The sequence below is a fragment of the Agelaius phoeniceus genome, chromosome 5 (genome assembly GCF_051311805.1).
Source record: "Agelaius phoeniceus isolate bAgePho1 chromosome 5, bAgePho1.hap1, whole genome shotgun sequence".
Taxonomy (NCBI): Eukaryota; Metazoa; Chordata; class Aves; order Passeriformes; family Icteridae; genus Agelaius; species Agelaius phoeniceus.
The window spans coordinates 24581418-24596488 of record NC_135269.1 but is presented as its reverse complement, the minus strand read 5'-3'; the positions used below and the strand labels follow the sequence as shown (position 1 = coordinate 24596488).

General features: G+C 44.2%; 1 long non-coding RNA gene across 2 annotated transcripts; it reads left to right on the top strand.

The window, feature by feature from the left end:
* Positions 1–25: 25 nt before the first annotated feature.
* Positions 26–15066, top strand: LOC143694119 (uncharacterized). 2 transcript variants are annotated; one of them, XR_013182348.1, is made up of 4 exons: positions 26–1402; positions 4943–5045; positions 11987–12063; positions 14114–15066. It is a non-coding gene; the product is annotated as an uncharacterized LOC143694119 (long non-coding RNA). The 2 variants fall into 2 exon arrangements; XR_013182347.1 differs by lacking the exon at positions 14114–15066 and having other exon boundaries at positions 11987–12792.
* The last annotated feature ends 5 nt before the right edge of the window (positions 15067–15071 follow it).

Below are 15071 nucleotides of genomic sequence, written 5' to 3'. Positions count from 1 at the left end.
GGGGGAGCGGCACCGCCCCGGCCGCCGTCACGAGACCGCGTTTATCCAGTCAGCACTCGCATTTCTCCGGCCTCTTCCGCAAACTCCAGAGGCCCCGCCCCTTAAAGGCGAAGGGTTTTTCCCTTAAAAAATGAAAAAAAAAAAAAAAAAAAAGGCTCCTTCTTCCTGCCCCGCCCCACACGCCCTTATCTGTCGGCCCAAAAGTGCGCCGCGTAGGCCCAGAGGAGCCTGGCCGGACCCTGTAGCCGCCCCGGTCTGCTGCACGACCCCGTGCTCGCTGCCCGGCCCGGTGGGCTGAGGCGCTGGCGGGAAGAGCGCGGTTCTTTCGCCGCCGCCCTCCCTCCTTCCTTCCCTCTCGGCCGCCGGCTCCCGGCCGGTTCCCCGCGGCGCCGGCGGGCGGGGCGCTCCTGCCGCCGGTCCCGGGCCGTGCTGCGCCACAGACATGGCAGCCCGGGCCGGCCGCCCCCGGCCAGCGGGCCAAGGGGCCGGGGAACGGGGCCCGCATCCCGAGGTCCCCAAGGTGGGCGAGTAGATGTGAGAATCACACAATCGCAGAATAAATTAGATTAGAAAAGACCTCTGAGACCATCGAGTCCAACCTGTGACCGAACGCCACCATGTCAGCCAGCCCATGGCACTGAGTGCCACGTCCAGTTTTTCGTTAAACACCCCCAGGGAGAGAGACTCCACCACCTCCCCGGGCAGCTCCCAATGCCGAATTGCCCTTTCTGTGAATAAATTCCTCCTCATCTGGGGGCGCTCTCTACTGCCCATCCCGGGGTTGCCCAGAGCTGCCTCAGACTCCCGCCGGCGTTACAAAACAAACAAAAACCCCCAAACGCCACACTTTTACGCCAAAGGGTAAATAAGCCCACAAGCCCCGCGCTCTCTGCCAGAGCCCCCCGTGTGCCGGGGATGGCGCAGGGCACGGTGTGAGGGATCGCAGAGTCCTGACAGCGCTCCCGCCCCTCAGAGGGGCTGTCGCAGGCACAGGTGACACTGGCGCGGTCCTTCGCCAGCCCTCTCAGCCCCCGAGCCGTCCCAGAGGTTACGGGCCCGCCACTAGTTTTCCTCAAATATCTGAGGGCTCCTCCGTGAAGAAATGCCCCATCCCGGCATTTCCCTTCGGTGCGTTTGGACTCCGTCGGGCCGCACACCATTACGAGATAGGAGTGGAAGGGAAATGCAGGCACGTGCATGTTTTTGACGGAGAATCAGGGGATGTTGATCCAAAACCGGACATTTGCGAGGAGCACTTCCCTTGCCGCTCACCCTCAGGGCCGAGCCCTCTGCAATCCACGTAAGAGCCGCAGCAGGTATTTGGGAAGAGCCTAGACTAAACACAGAGTCCATACTGCAGCCTACAAGAGGAGCCTACAGACAGGAGGGGATTCACAGCCCTGTAAGTTATCCACCAGCTCCCTCACATACTCCCACTCTTCAGCTTCCCTTGTTTGGGTTTTATTTTAAGTAAGATTGTTCTTGTCTCCCCCAGCACAAAAAGGGAAACACAAACCACTCCAAAATTGCCCAAAGATTTGATTAGCCTTCCTGAAAAGTCTGGAAGGTATGGGCAACACCCTAAGAGAGGTGGAGGGAGCCTTGCAAATGACAAATAAGCCTCAGGAAAATAAACTGAGAGAGCAGAAAGTATCAGAACTAAAGTTGTCAGAGCTAACAGCCTAAAACTTAACAGTGACACCTTAGAAACTATGTTAGTGGTTCTCACAGGTTTTTGCCTTTTATTGTTTCTAAATTTCCCAAAATATTCCAGTTATAGAGGTTTTATATTACCTCAATTTTTTTTCAGCTTGTTCAGATTGTTGTTTCCCTTGTTAGTGAAGGAATTTTTTAACACAGCTGAGACTTATTTTAACTTGCTGGCTTTATAAAGATGCTGAAGTGCACATAAACACCTAAATGCTTTTAGAAGTCAGGCCCTTACTAAACAACTAGATCCTACCATTCAGTTCACCTGACAACAAAATAAAGTCTTTTTTTTTTTTTTCTTTTTTTTTTGGTAATGGTGCAGTTAAGCCTCTGGTCTGGCTCCCTGTCTATCTTCCTTGAAAAGGGTTCAGGGATGCATACCTGAACTGTGGGAAATTTAAACTCTTAGATAAATGCTACCAAAGCAACATATGTCTTCTGAATATTAATTATAAGTGATTAACTGATACTTTAGTAAAGCCATAGTTCTGCCTTGCAAGCTTCCTACCCAGTAGAATATCTTAGTTCTTTAGACATTAGAAGGTCATATTCAATTGGTTTTCCATATTAGAGATTTAAATGCAAGCTGAAGTATATGGAAAATAAATGGAAAACGTTATTTGCAGTATTTTTCTAAAAAAAATAGCATCAAAAATAAAAGAAGGAGGAAGAGAAGGAAAAACCAGGAAAATAGGGTTATGATAAATCAAACATGTATATATAAACAATGACAAAAAACTCTTCAATATCTCTTAAGTTTTCTGAAATCACTGCAGTTTTCTTAAATGAACCTTAGTACACACACACAACCTATGACAAGTAACATTACTGGAAAGCAATAAGAGAACATAAAGCATACTAAGAAGCAAATACATAAACCTATACAAATAAAACCAGGAGGATATTATAATTCTAAAAGTAAAACACACCTATTCATCCAAAAACTTGTCCTCTTTGCTTCAGTTTCCCCATTCTTACAGCAAGGATAGTAATATTTATCCCTTGAAAATAATACCTAGAAGAATTGATTAGCTCATTATTGTCAGTAATTACAGTAGTTGTTATGTACTTTAAGATAACTTAAGTTGAAAGTTACTTAAGGATGAAAGTACCATAAGTCCAGTTAAAATGAGAATCTGCTCAGGAAAGCAATAAGAGAGGAATGCAGAGCCTTGAAGTTTTATCGTGGGATCTTGTTTGGCCTTAGCTCGTAGTTACTGAAATTTGTTAGCATGCCCAGCTGCTTTGAGGGCTACAAAGAATGAGATAAGATCCCTTTGTACTGCAAAGGTCAATGTGATGCCCAGAGCTCAGCAGCCCAGCTTCAGTGAGATGAGCAATGATCATCTCCCTCGGCCCAGAGGGAGCTGGGACTGTGGCCTTCACCTTCCAGCTGCTGGATGGAGAAGCAGTGTAAGATCTCAAAGTCACCCAGCCAGCCTCCCCCACTTCCTAATGCTGCTCAGGAAATCTCTTATACCAAATAAAACTTCCCTGCTCCCCCTCAGCAGGATTTGACCCACAGCCCTGTGGCCCTTCGAGTGTCTCTGAAAGAGGTGGACTCTTGGAATGGAAAGCAAGAGCCAGGTACAGGGCACTCCCATTCTCTCAGTCCTGTTTCTGCTTGCTGTTTCCAGCTCTATTATCTTTTTTCCCTGAGCTTTCCAGGGCTGCTGTTCATGTCTGGCAGGTAACTTCTGTTCCCTAGCTACCTCCTGTCACCACAGCTCTGCTCACACAGCAGCTGTGGGGGGAGGAGGAATGACCCCCTTCTTTGTACCAGCAAGGAGATCTGTGCATGGAGGGTCCTTCTGGCACAGGCCAGAGGGATGAGGAAATTATTTAAGGCTGCAATTTTTGCAAGTAATGCCAGGGTGCAGCTATATTTCTGGAAAGCAAGAGCCAGCTGTGCCAGAGCAGAGAACATTGCTCAGCGCGGCGTCAACATTAAAACCCAGCAGCGATTTGATATGAGACAAATTTTATTAAAACCATAAGAAGCAACCATCCAATAGTTGGTTCATGCTTGCTTTTAGTGTATACATAAAAGAAAGGGCTGGCGTTCTGACAGCAAGCAAAATGCTTTCAGTCCTCAGTCTCAGAAACACAGGCTTCCTCGGTCACACAGTTTTCAATAGCTGCAAACACAGAGTTATGTTGCTAAATGTTAAGGGCTCAGCTGTTTACCAGAAGAATGTTTCCTCCCTGGAACACATGGTTTTGCTTAAAAGAAGTTCTCCCAAAAAACCCCGCTTTATTTAATTAGCAAATGCAACATTATAGTTCTAACAAACATGCCATGCTGTCTTCCTTTACAAGAGCAAAATAGGAAAAGAAGACAAAAATTGACCTCTCAATTTAAGAGAGGGGCAGAAGTACATTCTGCCTAGGAAATATTGCAGCTTTGAGGTCTGGTGATCTAGAGCCAAATCTCGTGCTTGAAATGTGTGGTGCTTTGTGTGTCATTTCCATGTCCTGGTTCATGCTGAAAGCACAAATGTGGATCCGAGTGAGAGGCTTGCATGCTCTCCCAGCTTTTACCAAGGGCTGGTCAAATCTCTGCCTCTCACTTCCCAGGCTCAGCTCTCCCCTCTGTAAGGGGGAGGTGATCCTACTCCTCGTTACAGAAAGCACATTCAAATCATTAAATAAAATGTAGTACTCTTGTTGCTTCTAAATGAAATTACACTGAAATTAATTGCATTTACATCAGCAGTTGATTTATCCCAGAGTATTACCAGGATGCAAGCAAGAGCTTCTAGAATGAAAGTATTATATTTTTAATTAAGGGCCCTTGAACTTGCCACATGCTTTGAGCTTGTGGAGAGTGAAATGATGGCAAATTTCTGAACAACTCAGTCAGCTCAGCAAAGTATTTATGATTATCTGCTAAAAATGATCGTTGTGAGACAGAGCTTAAGCTAACATGGGAAATCTGTGCTGAAAGAATTACAGATATTGTAGCAACCCAAAGGAAGCATACTGTTCACATTCCTCTTATTTCTTTTGACTCTTGTATCCAATGGAAAAGTTCTTGATAAGCTTTATTGCACTGCAGAGGGTATAAACAATGCACTTTGAAATCTGCTGAGTTTCAACCCAAAACTTATCTTTTCATTTGTTTCCTGAATTGTCCCACAGACACAAATCCACAGCACACATGTGTTTATAAAGAACAGAATACATTTATTACTGCCATACAATCCCTTCCTTTCTTGTTTTTTTCCCTCAGTATTTCTTAATTGATTTTTTTTACTTGCTACAACATTCTTCTATATGCTGAACTGCAATGTGGTGTTTGATGTCTGCAATCAAAATGCAACGAGAGGAAAAAGGTAACTTTTTTTTCTTGCTGTAATAATTTTTATGTTTCGAGATTTAAAGTAATTTCTTCAATGGGGTCAAGCAGAAATTTACTCTGTGACAGGGAAATGTACTGAATCAAGAGGTTTTTAGTATAGAGGGTATTGGCCTTCTGACAGAGCTAATGGGACTCGTTGTTCACAGGATAATACACTTACTTAACACAAAATGAACTGGTTTTGCAGCTGCCATGGAAGAAAAAAAATCCACAGGAAATATGGGTCTGGTTGGTTTCTTTTTTCTTTTTCCTTTTTCTGCTTTTCTCTAAAAAGATCTTGTACATTCTTGGTTTTTTGGCATGAATTCTTTCCTTCTTCCTGCAGAAGTAGAAGTCAATTATTAACCACAAACATCAGAATACAATTGATTCTAATGCCACCACTGTGTGTAAAGCAATAGGGTTAATCCTCAGTTACCTACCTTCCTAATTTACACAGACTTATCACTTCTCTTCTCAGAAGCTTCCTTGTGCTTGTGAACCCTCACATTTAATCACCTACAAGTTGTTTGGTTGTTTGTTTGTTTTTGTTTTTGTGGGTTTGTTTGTGGTGGGGTTTTTTTTTGTTTTTTTTTTTTTTTTTTTGTCTCTTGTAGCAAGGGATGCTGACATCAGGCAGCACCAGATACTCAGTTCTCATTCCCTGCCTGTCCCTCATGTGAGGCCTGGAAGCCTTGGAGAAGGGAGCATCACCCCTGATGGTGCATTAAAGGCATTAGAGGCACCAAGAGAGCAGCCAGAATGCAGAAGCTGTGGCAGCACCCCAGCAGCACACTTTTTCTCCTTGTGCTCCTACATTGCCTCAAGCCCTGGAAAGATCATTTTAGCAGGGCAGAGGTTGATGGGCTGATTTGAGATACTTATTCCAACCTCTTTTGCCATCTCAGATGCCTTCCTGATTGCAGGACAGACATGGGAGAAGGGTGCCACAGGATGCTTCTCCAGATTCAGTGCATTCAGGATGCTCCAGATCCAGTGGAGGTGGTCACAAACTACGCCAGTGGGGTGTCAGGGAAAGGCCAGTCACCCAGTCCAGCACAGGCACCACAATAAAGGTGCAACCACCTGGGAGTAAAATTAAAACCTTTTGAGATGGCTGGACTGGTAATCATTCCTTACACCAGCGGGCCCCAATGGGAAAGGAAGGTCGAGGTTGTCACGATACTCTGTTAGCAAGGACTTGTTTATCATTCTTTAGAAGTGAAGAAACATTTAAGTAGCTTTTAGGGGAAGGCAGAGAGCTTTTCTAGTGGTCATAAAAGTAACAATTTCAAGGTTGATGTTACTCCTTTGTCCTCAGTGTTTCTGTGACTGCAATTTTGTTGCTAATTAAGAATCAGCTTCAAGAAAGCAGAACACAAAGCTGGAGGTGCACAATCAGCATCACAAAAGGCCAGAAATATTGATTCTTTCACCATGTGATAAATAAGCATTTTGTGCAGATGTTTGGTCCCTTTGTGAAGGGGCTTGGCCATGGACATTCTGCACGGTGCTGCTAAGCCAAGCACCAAGCCCAGGAGAAGCTTCTCTGGGTGACCAGGACACTGAGCTCCCCTGGACAGAGAAAATTCTTTTGTCTCAGCAGGAGAAAAAAAGCTTTGTAACATCAACCACACAAAAAAAATCCCATTTTTGCTGCTGCTGCTGCTGCCCTGCACGGTGAGCATGGGCCCCATGTTTGGGAATGGACAGAGGGGACTTTGCCTGGCCATGCTGGATGTGCTCCTAGCATGCCTGCTGCCTGCCCCCCCAGGACATCCTGGGGGTGATGTCCCAAACAGCTGCTCTGGCAAAAAGGACAGAGCTGCTGGACAAGGGGAGATGCAAAACTTACAACACCAGAATGAGAAGCATAGTGAAAAGTCTGGCAGCTGGATGTGTCAGTTGTCTTGGCAGTATGCAGGGTTTTTTCTTGTTTACTCTGCTAGATGTAGGCATCTGAGGTCCTGCTGAAAAGGAGCATGGGTGTTCAAAGCCTCTTGTGATTTTGCAATTTGCTGGTTCATATGTCTTCCTATCTGTGCCACTTACAGATACATATGGATAAATGTATATGTATATTTATATACCTCAGAGGTATCAGAATTAAATTTGTTTTGTTTTGAATAGTCAAGCCATCCCAGCATAGTTAGGTTCTGCAAGAAAATTCTTTAAAAATTATTTTCACCACGGTGAGCATCTTCCACAGAGGAGTGCATCAGCTTCCAGAAGGTGAGATGTGTGGAAGATTCCCTGTTGCCATGCACAGGAACTGAGCCAAGGACTAACAACAGTGGTCTGACTCTACAATATGAAGGGGGAGCACGTCTGTGCTTGCACAGAAGGATCCCACATCAGTGCAAAATAGGCCTGTGGATTCCTCCATCCCTCCTGGGTATTTCAATTAAAAGCAGAGAAGGAAGTCCAAGAAAATGCCTAAAATGGCTTGAGTCCTTCCTCACGATCTGGAAATGGAAGTCTGCGGTGACTAACTCCAGCCCAGCCACCAAACCCCTCCCTCCCCGACTCTGCATTGCTCTGTTCATTCCCAGCTCCTCTCCTGCGTTTGCAAACAGTCGGCAGTGGAAACAGTGAAGCAGCCTGGCTTCCAACGCCAGCACCACACGAGTGGTATGTGACTACAGCAGGGACCAGGGACCGTCCCCAGCCCATCCCCGTGCCTAACCTAGGCAGCAGTGGTTAAAATCTGACGGGGGCAAGGCTTGATTATGAGCAGACGAATGACTTTAAAAGAGGGTGCCGCCACGCCTGCAAACAAAGCCCGATTAAATCCTTCCATGGGCTTAAACTGGCTTCAAAACAGGCCTCTAGCAGCTTCTCCAGTTTAAATAAAAATGAAAATGCTTGTTTATAATTCCTAAGCCAGTTCAGATGATGTCTCCTGACTTTCTCACAAAGCTAACAGCAATATTCATAAAGAACAAAATTAGCTAACTGAATGGTAAGGAAAGCTGGATCCCTTACCCACTCAGGGTTGGTAATATGAGCTTTTCAAGCTGTTTTTTTTCCTTTCTTTTTTTTTTTTTTCTTTATACTTTTTCTGCTCATTCTGTTGTGGTTATGCATTTGACCTGAATTTGAAAGCATCAATCCTGAAAAGAGTTGCCTGGGCACTGGGAGCAGTGGGAACTCATGCTACGATGGTGGGTTACTCCATGGGCACCAGCCCAGTTCCTTCTCTGTTCACTCACATTGTGTGACAAGCAGGAAGTCTCAGCTCTTCTGCTCAAATTTTAACTAGCAAGGTGCAAATACTGAGTGATTTTGTGTGATTTCAGCTGTTCATTTCCTTCCACCACCCATTCACCTCACATAGAAGTCCATCGAGACTTGGTTTTTGTGTGTCACCTATCCCACAGGAGTGTGTGATCTCTCCTGGTATCCAAGAACTGTGACAATGCAAAAAATAAAGAACAGTATGGGATGCTTGTTGCCCCAGTTCTGTATTGTTCAAAATCTTACAGTTCAAAATCTTACTTTCTGTTTAATTCAGTCACAACTTTTTCCCTAAGGACTTTAAGAGTCAGAGCTTTCTGTGCTCATGAGTGAAGGCTAAGGGAGGATAAATCATCCACTGTGGGCCCCAGGATGCCCTATCCACTCCTCTTTGGTTGTGAACCATGGAGAAAGACATCCTTGAAATGTTTGACTGCTTCTGAGACAAAGCCCTCCTTGGCCTTCATTCAGCAATGCAGCAAGATCTTTGGGAGACCAAACATGCCTGGTGATGAGTTTATTCACAGGGTATATGAGGTGCTGGCTGGAGAGATGCAGAGCTGAGCTGCTGGCATATGCCCTACCCAAATTTACTCCTGCCCTCAGGTTTGTGACCTCAGTGACTATTTAATAGTGTAAACCTACCTTGTATATTCCCTGCAGAGGTGATTAAAAAGGATGATCACATGAAGGAACACCTGAGCAAGGATATCAGTAGATTACTTCATTATTTCTACTAAGCTAATTAAGTATTAAGGCAGATCAATTAAGTGATCACACCGAGATCACGATTAAGATCAAATCAATAAATCAGTAGATTCAAATAGCTGACCAACAGGTTCTGTATCTATCAAAGTGACTTGTGAGGTTGCCACTGAAGGAATTACTTAGATTTTAATCTTGTCTAGGAAGATTTCAAGGAGGAGGCAGAGTCTTTTCAGGCTAAAACCCCAGTGAGCTTTCCAGCAGTGAAGAACATAGGCCTTTGAACGACAAAAGGATATTGAAGGAGATACCTCTCCTGCTTCGAAGGAGGATATCCAGTCTTCTTTGGATTTTTTGTCAAGCTGTATGACCCAGCTCATATGGTAATCTTGTTTTCACTGTGTTTGGGGATATAATGTGACAGGCATCACCACGGTAACTTTCCTTTAACACGTCTTTCTTAAACCTTAATTTTACTTTAAAATGTATTAATATTTATTGTCTATATATACCCTGTTTCACAAGTGGCCCAGTTTTTCCCCACTGCCAAAGTAGAAGAGGTGGTTAGGTAAGCCTGGCTACTTCTGAATAATCTTGTTTTCAGCTCCAAAACCTGCCATCTTAACTAATTTACTACTTTGTTTTAGTATTCCTCCAAGGGTATTTTTTACACAAGCACACCTGGTCACCCATTCATACCAAGAGAAAACCAAGAAGAGATAGCATTGATTAATTAAAACAAAGGTAAAAACAAACAGCGTAATTTCATCATTCCTTGGAGGGTTTAATTCACATCCATATTTCTTCATTACACCAAGCACAGCACTGAAGGCTTCCTCTGGGCACACAGCCTGGAGTCTGACGTGGCCCCAGAGCAGGCTGCAGCCTGCCCAGCCCCGTGAGAGCCTTCCCTCAAGTCTAGCTCATCTTCCTCTATGTGTGTTATCCAGACCAAAGCAGCATGTTCATGTTTTTATTTTGGGTAGTGGATGATGTTTCTTGTATCATTATTATTTGTACTTCTACTTAAATCAGCCTTGGGTTCACACTGTAGGGCTGTGAGGCCAGTTGTGAACCCTGGTGCTTTGGATGCTATCTGTCATCCAGGTCCCTCATGAGCTGTGTCAGGAAGTCCCACCAGCAAGTGACCTTTAATTTTGCCTGATCAGTTTTGATCATATATCTGTAATATAAAGTGCAGATGTGTAGGAGGAAGCCTTGCCAGTAAGGTGGAAGTTTGTCTTGGAGCAGAGGTAAAGGGAGTATCACATGCTGCCAGTGGAAGTATCCCAGCTTTCAGAAGAATACCTGGTGTCCTGCTTAGCACACTTTCTCCTTGGTACAGTTTCCTTGTGCTAGTTCTTCCTACAGTTACAATATTGTGAATTTCTTAATGGAAAAGACTAACTTGGGGAAATTTTTTCCCTTACTGTCATGGCTTCTATCTAAACCTACAAAACACTGTTAAATTAATTACTATTTGACCATTAAAGTTTTCTCAGTATTGACTCTACTTTGGATATATTCTCATTCCACAATGTCCAGTCCAAGCAAGGGTTGAAATGTATTTGAATTCCCAGTTCATGGAGGCCCCAGGCTTGCTGGTAATGTAGTGGAAGGCTTTTCACATTTCTTTGTCACCAATGTGAGTTATAGCATGCCTGAGGCAATATGCGGGCCTTAAAAATAAAAAATTAAAATGCAAAATAAAAGATGCTCTGGTTCTCCTTTTGCAGAGACAGCACAAATCAGGGGGTGAGCTCTGCACAGTGCTCTGGTAGAAAGTAATTTCCTGATTTAGGGTGATATGTAGCTAAGGATTTTGACTGATCTCATCTATATGTATATTCAGTCTTTCCAAGATGCTATTAGTAAGCATAGCTGAAATTTGAATATCTTATTTTGTTTTATAAAGCCTCTTTCATATTATTTTTAGGGAGAGTTATCTTTGTTATTTGTAGCATGACACAGCTTTGGGTCATCTGCAGGTTTAGTCAACCTGATTTTTCAGGCAAATAATTTACATGAAGCCATGTAAAGGCCTGTGACCAGGACAGATCCTGGCTCACTCTCACTTGGTCCACCCTTTCATTTGGAAAATAATTTACCTTTAAAGTCCAGATCAGCACAGGGCTTTGCCACTAGCCCTCCACTAATTTTATCAAGCGTGTTTTTCTGCCTGCTTTAGCAGGATATTGCATGAGACTGGGCCACAGCCTGTGGAGCTGAGCTGCTGCACCTCTGGAGTTCTGCTGTTAGTTTGCTTTGGGAGGAAGGCTAGTTGGTGTGGTATGGCTTGGTCTTCACAAATCCAAGTTGGCTTCTCATCTCTTTGTCATCTCCTGGATGTTTACAAATAAATAAATTATTTATTTTGAAGAGTTACAGCTAGGCTGACTGGTCTATGATTCCCTTGGTTTCTCTTGTCTTCCCTTTTCTCTTCAAAGGAACTCCTTTGGCCTTTTTAAACTTGGGGGGTCCTGGCATATCCATCACTAACTCCCCAAATTAACCACTACTGTCAGTTAGTGCTGGGTGAAATTGCTCCTGCACAACAAAATTGAAAACATTTACCTCGTCTGTGTGCTCCCTAACCACTGTTTTCTTTCAGGATTGCATCTCATTCCCTTTCTTCACTGTCTATTTGGTAGCAGTTTATTCACTGTAGGCTGATAATAAAAAAAGTATTAAGGACTTTGACTTCACTGGAAGTAATTATCAATAGCTTTTACTATTTATTAGGTAGCAGAGCAACCCTTTCCCTTACTCATCTTGTTTTTACCCTATGAGAGTCTTCTGTGAACAGTGCCCCATGCCGGAGTCAGAAGTGTTCAGTGCTCTTTTTTTCATCAGTGCATGACAGAGAAGATTTTTTGGAGCCAGAAGTGTTCAGTGCTCTTTTTTTTCATCAGTGCATGACAGAGAAGATTTTTTGGAGCCAAGCTGGTTGATTTCTGGCCTCTGTTGGCTGTTAATGTATTTATTTTTTTCAAGTTCTTCAGGTCTCAGTCTCAAATAGAAATTTGGGCTGCTGAAGACACTGAGACCATCTCCCATCCTCACTGCTTGAGGTAAGCCCAGACAACTCAATCTCTGTCCTAAAGCCATGTTTCTGAAGGTCTCTTCCCAAGATCCCAAACTCTCCACATCTGCTCAGTAATTCTTTGGGCAAGGGGGGCAGCAGGAAGGACTGTCTGCACAGTCTCCCACCTGGCTCCCTGAAGGGACATCCTCCCTTTGAAGGACAGCTCCCAGCCTTGCTTTTGGGATGCTCCTGCTTCTCCTGGTGTGGTGGAGGTTGGTGATGCTCCTGAAGGCTGAGGCTCCCCCGTGTCCTTTCGGAAGCCCCGTCGCTATGGCGACTGCGTGCAGCTTTATGATCTGTTTGTTGTCCACCTCTCTCAATCTTCAGAAATGCTTCTGGAGCTTTTATATTTTCAGTGATTTTCATTCAAATTCACTCGTGGGTGGTTTTGAATTCAAGAGAGAAATGATACACTGTGAGGAAAAACTTCAGAAATCTATGTGGTTCACTGTTGCACTCTTTTATTTATTTATGATTAAAAGAGACTTTTTATTAATTTTGTGTCATTGTCATACTGCGCTGAGAACCTAAGAGAGAAAGAGAAAATTTTTTACTTTGGCCCCTGCTTTGGATGCAAAACTCACCAAATTGCTCCCCATGATCCACCCCATGAGCTGGGGTAGCTGTGGCACTGCGAGGAGCAGCAGAGCTGCCCACGTGCTGCCCTGCCCCGATTCTCAGGGGACTGGCAGGAGCCAAGCAGGATGGACCAGAACTTAGGGCCTAAAGGCAATTTTGCCCTGGAGCAGACCTGTGGATAGCCCAGGCAGATCTCCTCCGTGGTGCTCCCAATTCAACCAGGAGATAAATGAAACAGAGGAGCAGTGATGGTGAAGCCTCAGAATGTGCACATGGTAAATGCACCCACCTTTGCTAACCTGCTTATTTATCACCAAGGGACATTTCAAACCCCCCTCCCAGCTTATAAGATAAAGCTTTTACCTGCCAGGTCATAGCACTTCTGATTTGATGATTATTTTAATGAAGGATCAAAACTTGTATTTGTATCCTTCTTGGCCCATTCCCTCTCCAGGGCTTCTGCCTCTGTTTGTCAGAGAGAGTTTTTATTCCTTGCCTTCTGCATATTCTTCCACCTGCTCTGATCTCTCTGTCACAGCAGTCCTAAGAGGTGACAGCTTTGACAAATGTTAGTACTTCTGCATTTGATAGTAATATTTTAGGGAGTCATTTTCTTTCAAAGGAATTTAAATACCTCTCCTTACTTTTGTTGCATTTCAAAATTTCGCATCTTGTGCTGACATGGGAAGAGCTCTTTGGTTGGGAACTCCTGGTTTGCTCTGAAGGTTTGAGATTATCAATGAGGAAATCTTATTTCTCAAAATGTAGTTTAAAAAGAGCTGCCATGTTACTAATAATAAAAATGTATAGAAAAGAAACCAAGAGATTATTGGGGAGAAAAACTGAATGCTTTCAGATCAGAAAAGTTTTAGTTGTGTTTTCATGTAGTTTGGTTGCTAGTATTCATTCATTCTGGATAGTCAAAATAAACTACTTTCTTTTTAGATACCCTAATGTTTTTATTTATAGAGCATGACAAGATGCTCTTAAATTTGGTGTTCTAAAACATAGCAGCATTCCTTGAGAAATGTGCTTAAATGGCACAGGGTATATCAACAGCAGGTTTTGATAAACCTTTCAGTTTTATGTACAGAACCACAACATTGTGAATCTGTTTGGTTGAGTCCTTTTGAAAAGGACCTTTCTTTTTCATCTAGCCCTTGGTGTGGCAATGGGAAGAGGAAAGGAGTGGAGGGCTAGGTTTGCAGCCAGGATCTCATGGTAGTGCTCAGTACCTTGGCTTGGTATCTTATCTTTTTCTATAAAGAAAAGGAGGCTGAAAAAACCCTATTTTACTGTATTTTAGTCTTAGGGAATTGAAAGAACAGCAATTGAATTCAGGACAAATCAATCAAATATCACATCATTGATGGCTTTTTATTTCTTTTTCTACATAACCTGTCTCCAACTATAAAACCAACCATCTTCTGATCACCCAACTTTGCTGATGGACCCAGTTTCAAACAGCTTCCAGCTCAATCACAGACCACCATTTAACTGGACTGAGTCACAAGCTTGCCCTGCAGCAGCCCCTCAAATGTCTGTTTTCTGAAGCTACAAGTAGATCTCAGAGTGGTGTGAGCAGGATATCCAGAAGTGGATGGTGATGCCTCTAGGTGGGACAGGATCTGCAGCTGATACTAATCCCAGTTTTCATGGCACAGTGGGACAAGGCAGAGCCCTGGGGACCCAGAAGGTGTTGTGCAAAGAAGAGGAGGACACATTTCCCAACCACACTGTTTGGCAGCACCTATGCTAAGCAGGGAAGTTGTCTTCAGAATACTGCCAATGGGAGACCTGAAGATAAGCATGTTCAACCCCTTACTACCCCAAGAGGTGTGTTGGTTTGGGGTCATTTATGCAATAAGGACAAAGCAGGGATGAGCTGGGATTCTGAGTTCCTCAGGAACACCCTATGGACATCTTAAACCCCAGGACCAGAGAGCAGCCATCAATGTGGGCAGCATATGAGCAGATTGCAGAACTCACTGGGATTATCAACTCCCTTTCAAGCTCACCCCTACCCTGTGATTGTGGTTTCTGTGCTTCTCTGAGTGAGGCTGACCCTACAGCCCCTTTTACTTCAGCTTGGATTTATCGCTTTAGGGTTGCTGAATCCCTCTGCCTCTCCAGAGAATGGGGTATATCCAACAGCAGCAGATTCTGCTCTCAGGAAATTGCACAGGCTCAGGGAAACCTGGAGATGGTTGAGAGACCCTAAAACTTCCCAGCTAGAGGTTCCCTCTCCTGTTTTGCTGGTGCTATCTAGTAAGTCCATGGCAATGTCCCACCACGCCAGACAGGCTCCAGCCACTGTGCTGGAACTGAAGGGAGAGAAGAGTGCTGAGTGAGAAGAGTGCCTGTGTGGCTGCTGCTGCTGCTGCTGCTGCTGCTGCTGCTGCTGCTGCTGCTGCT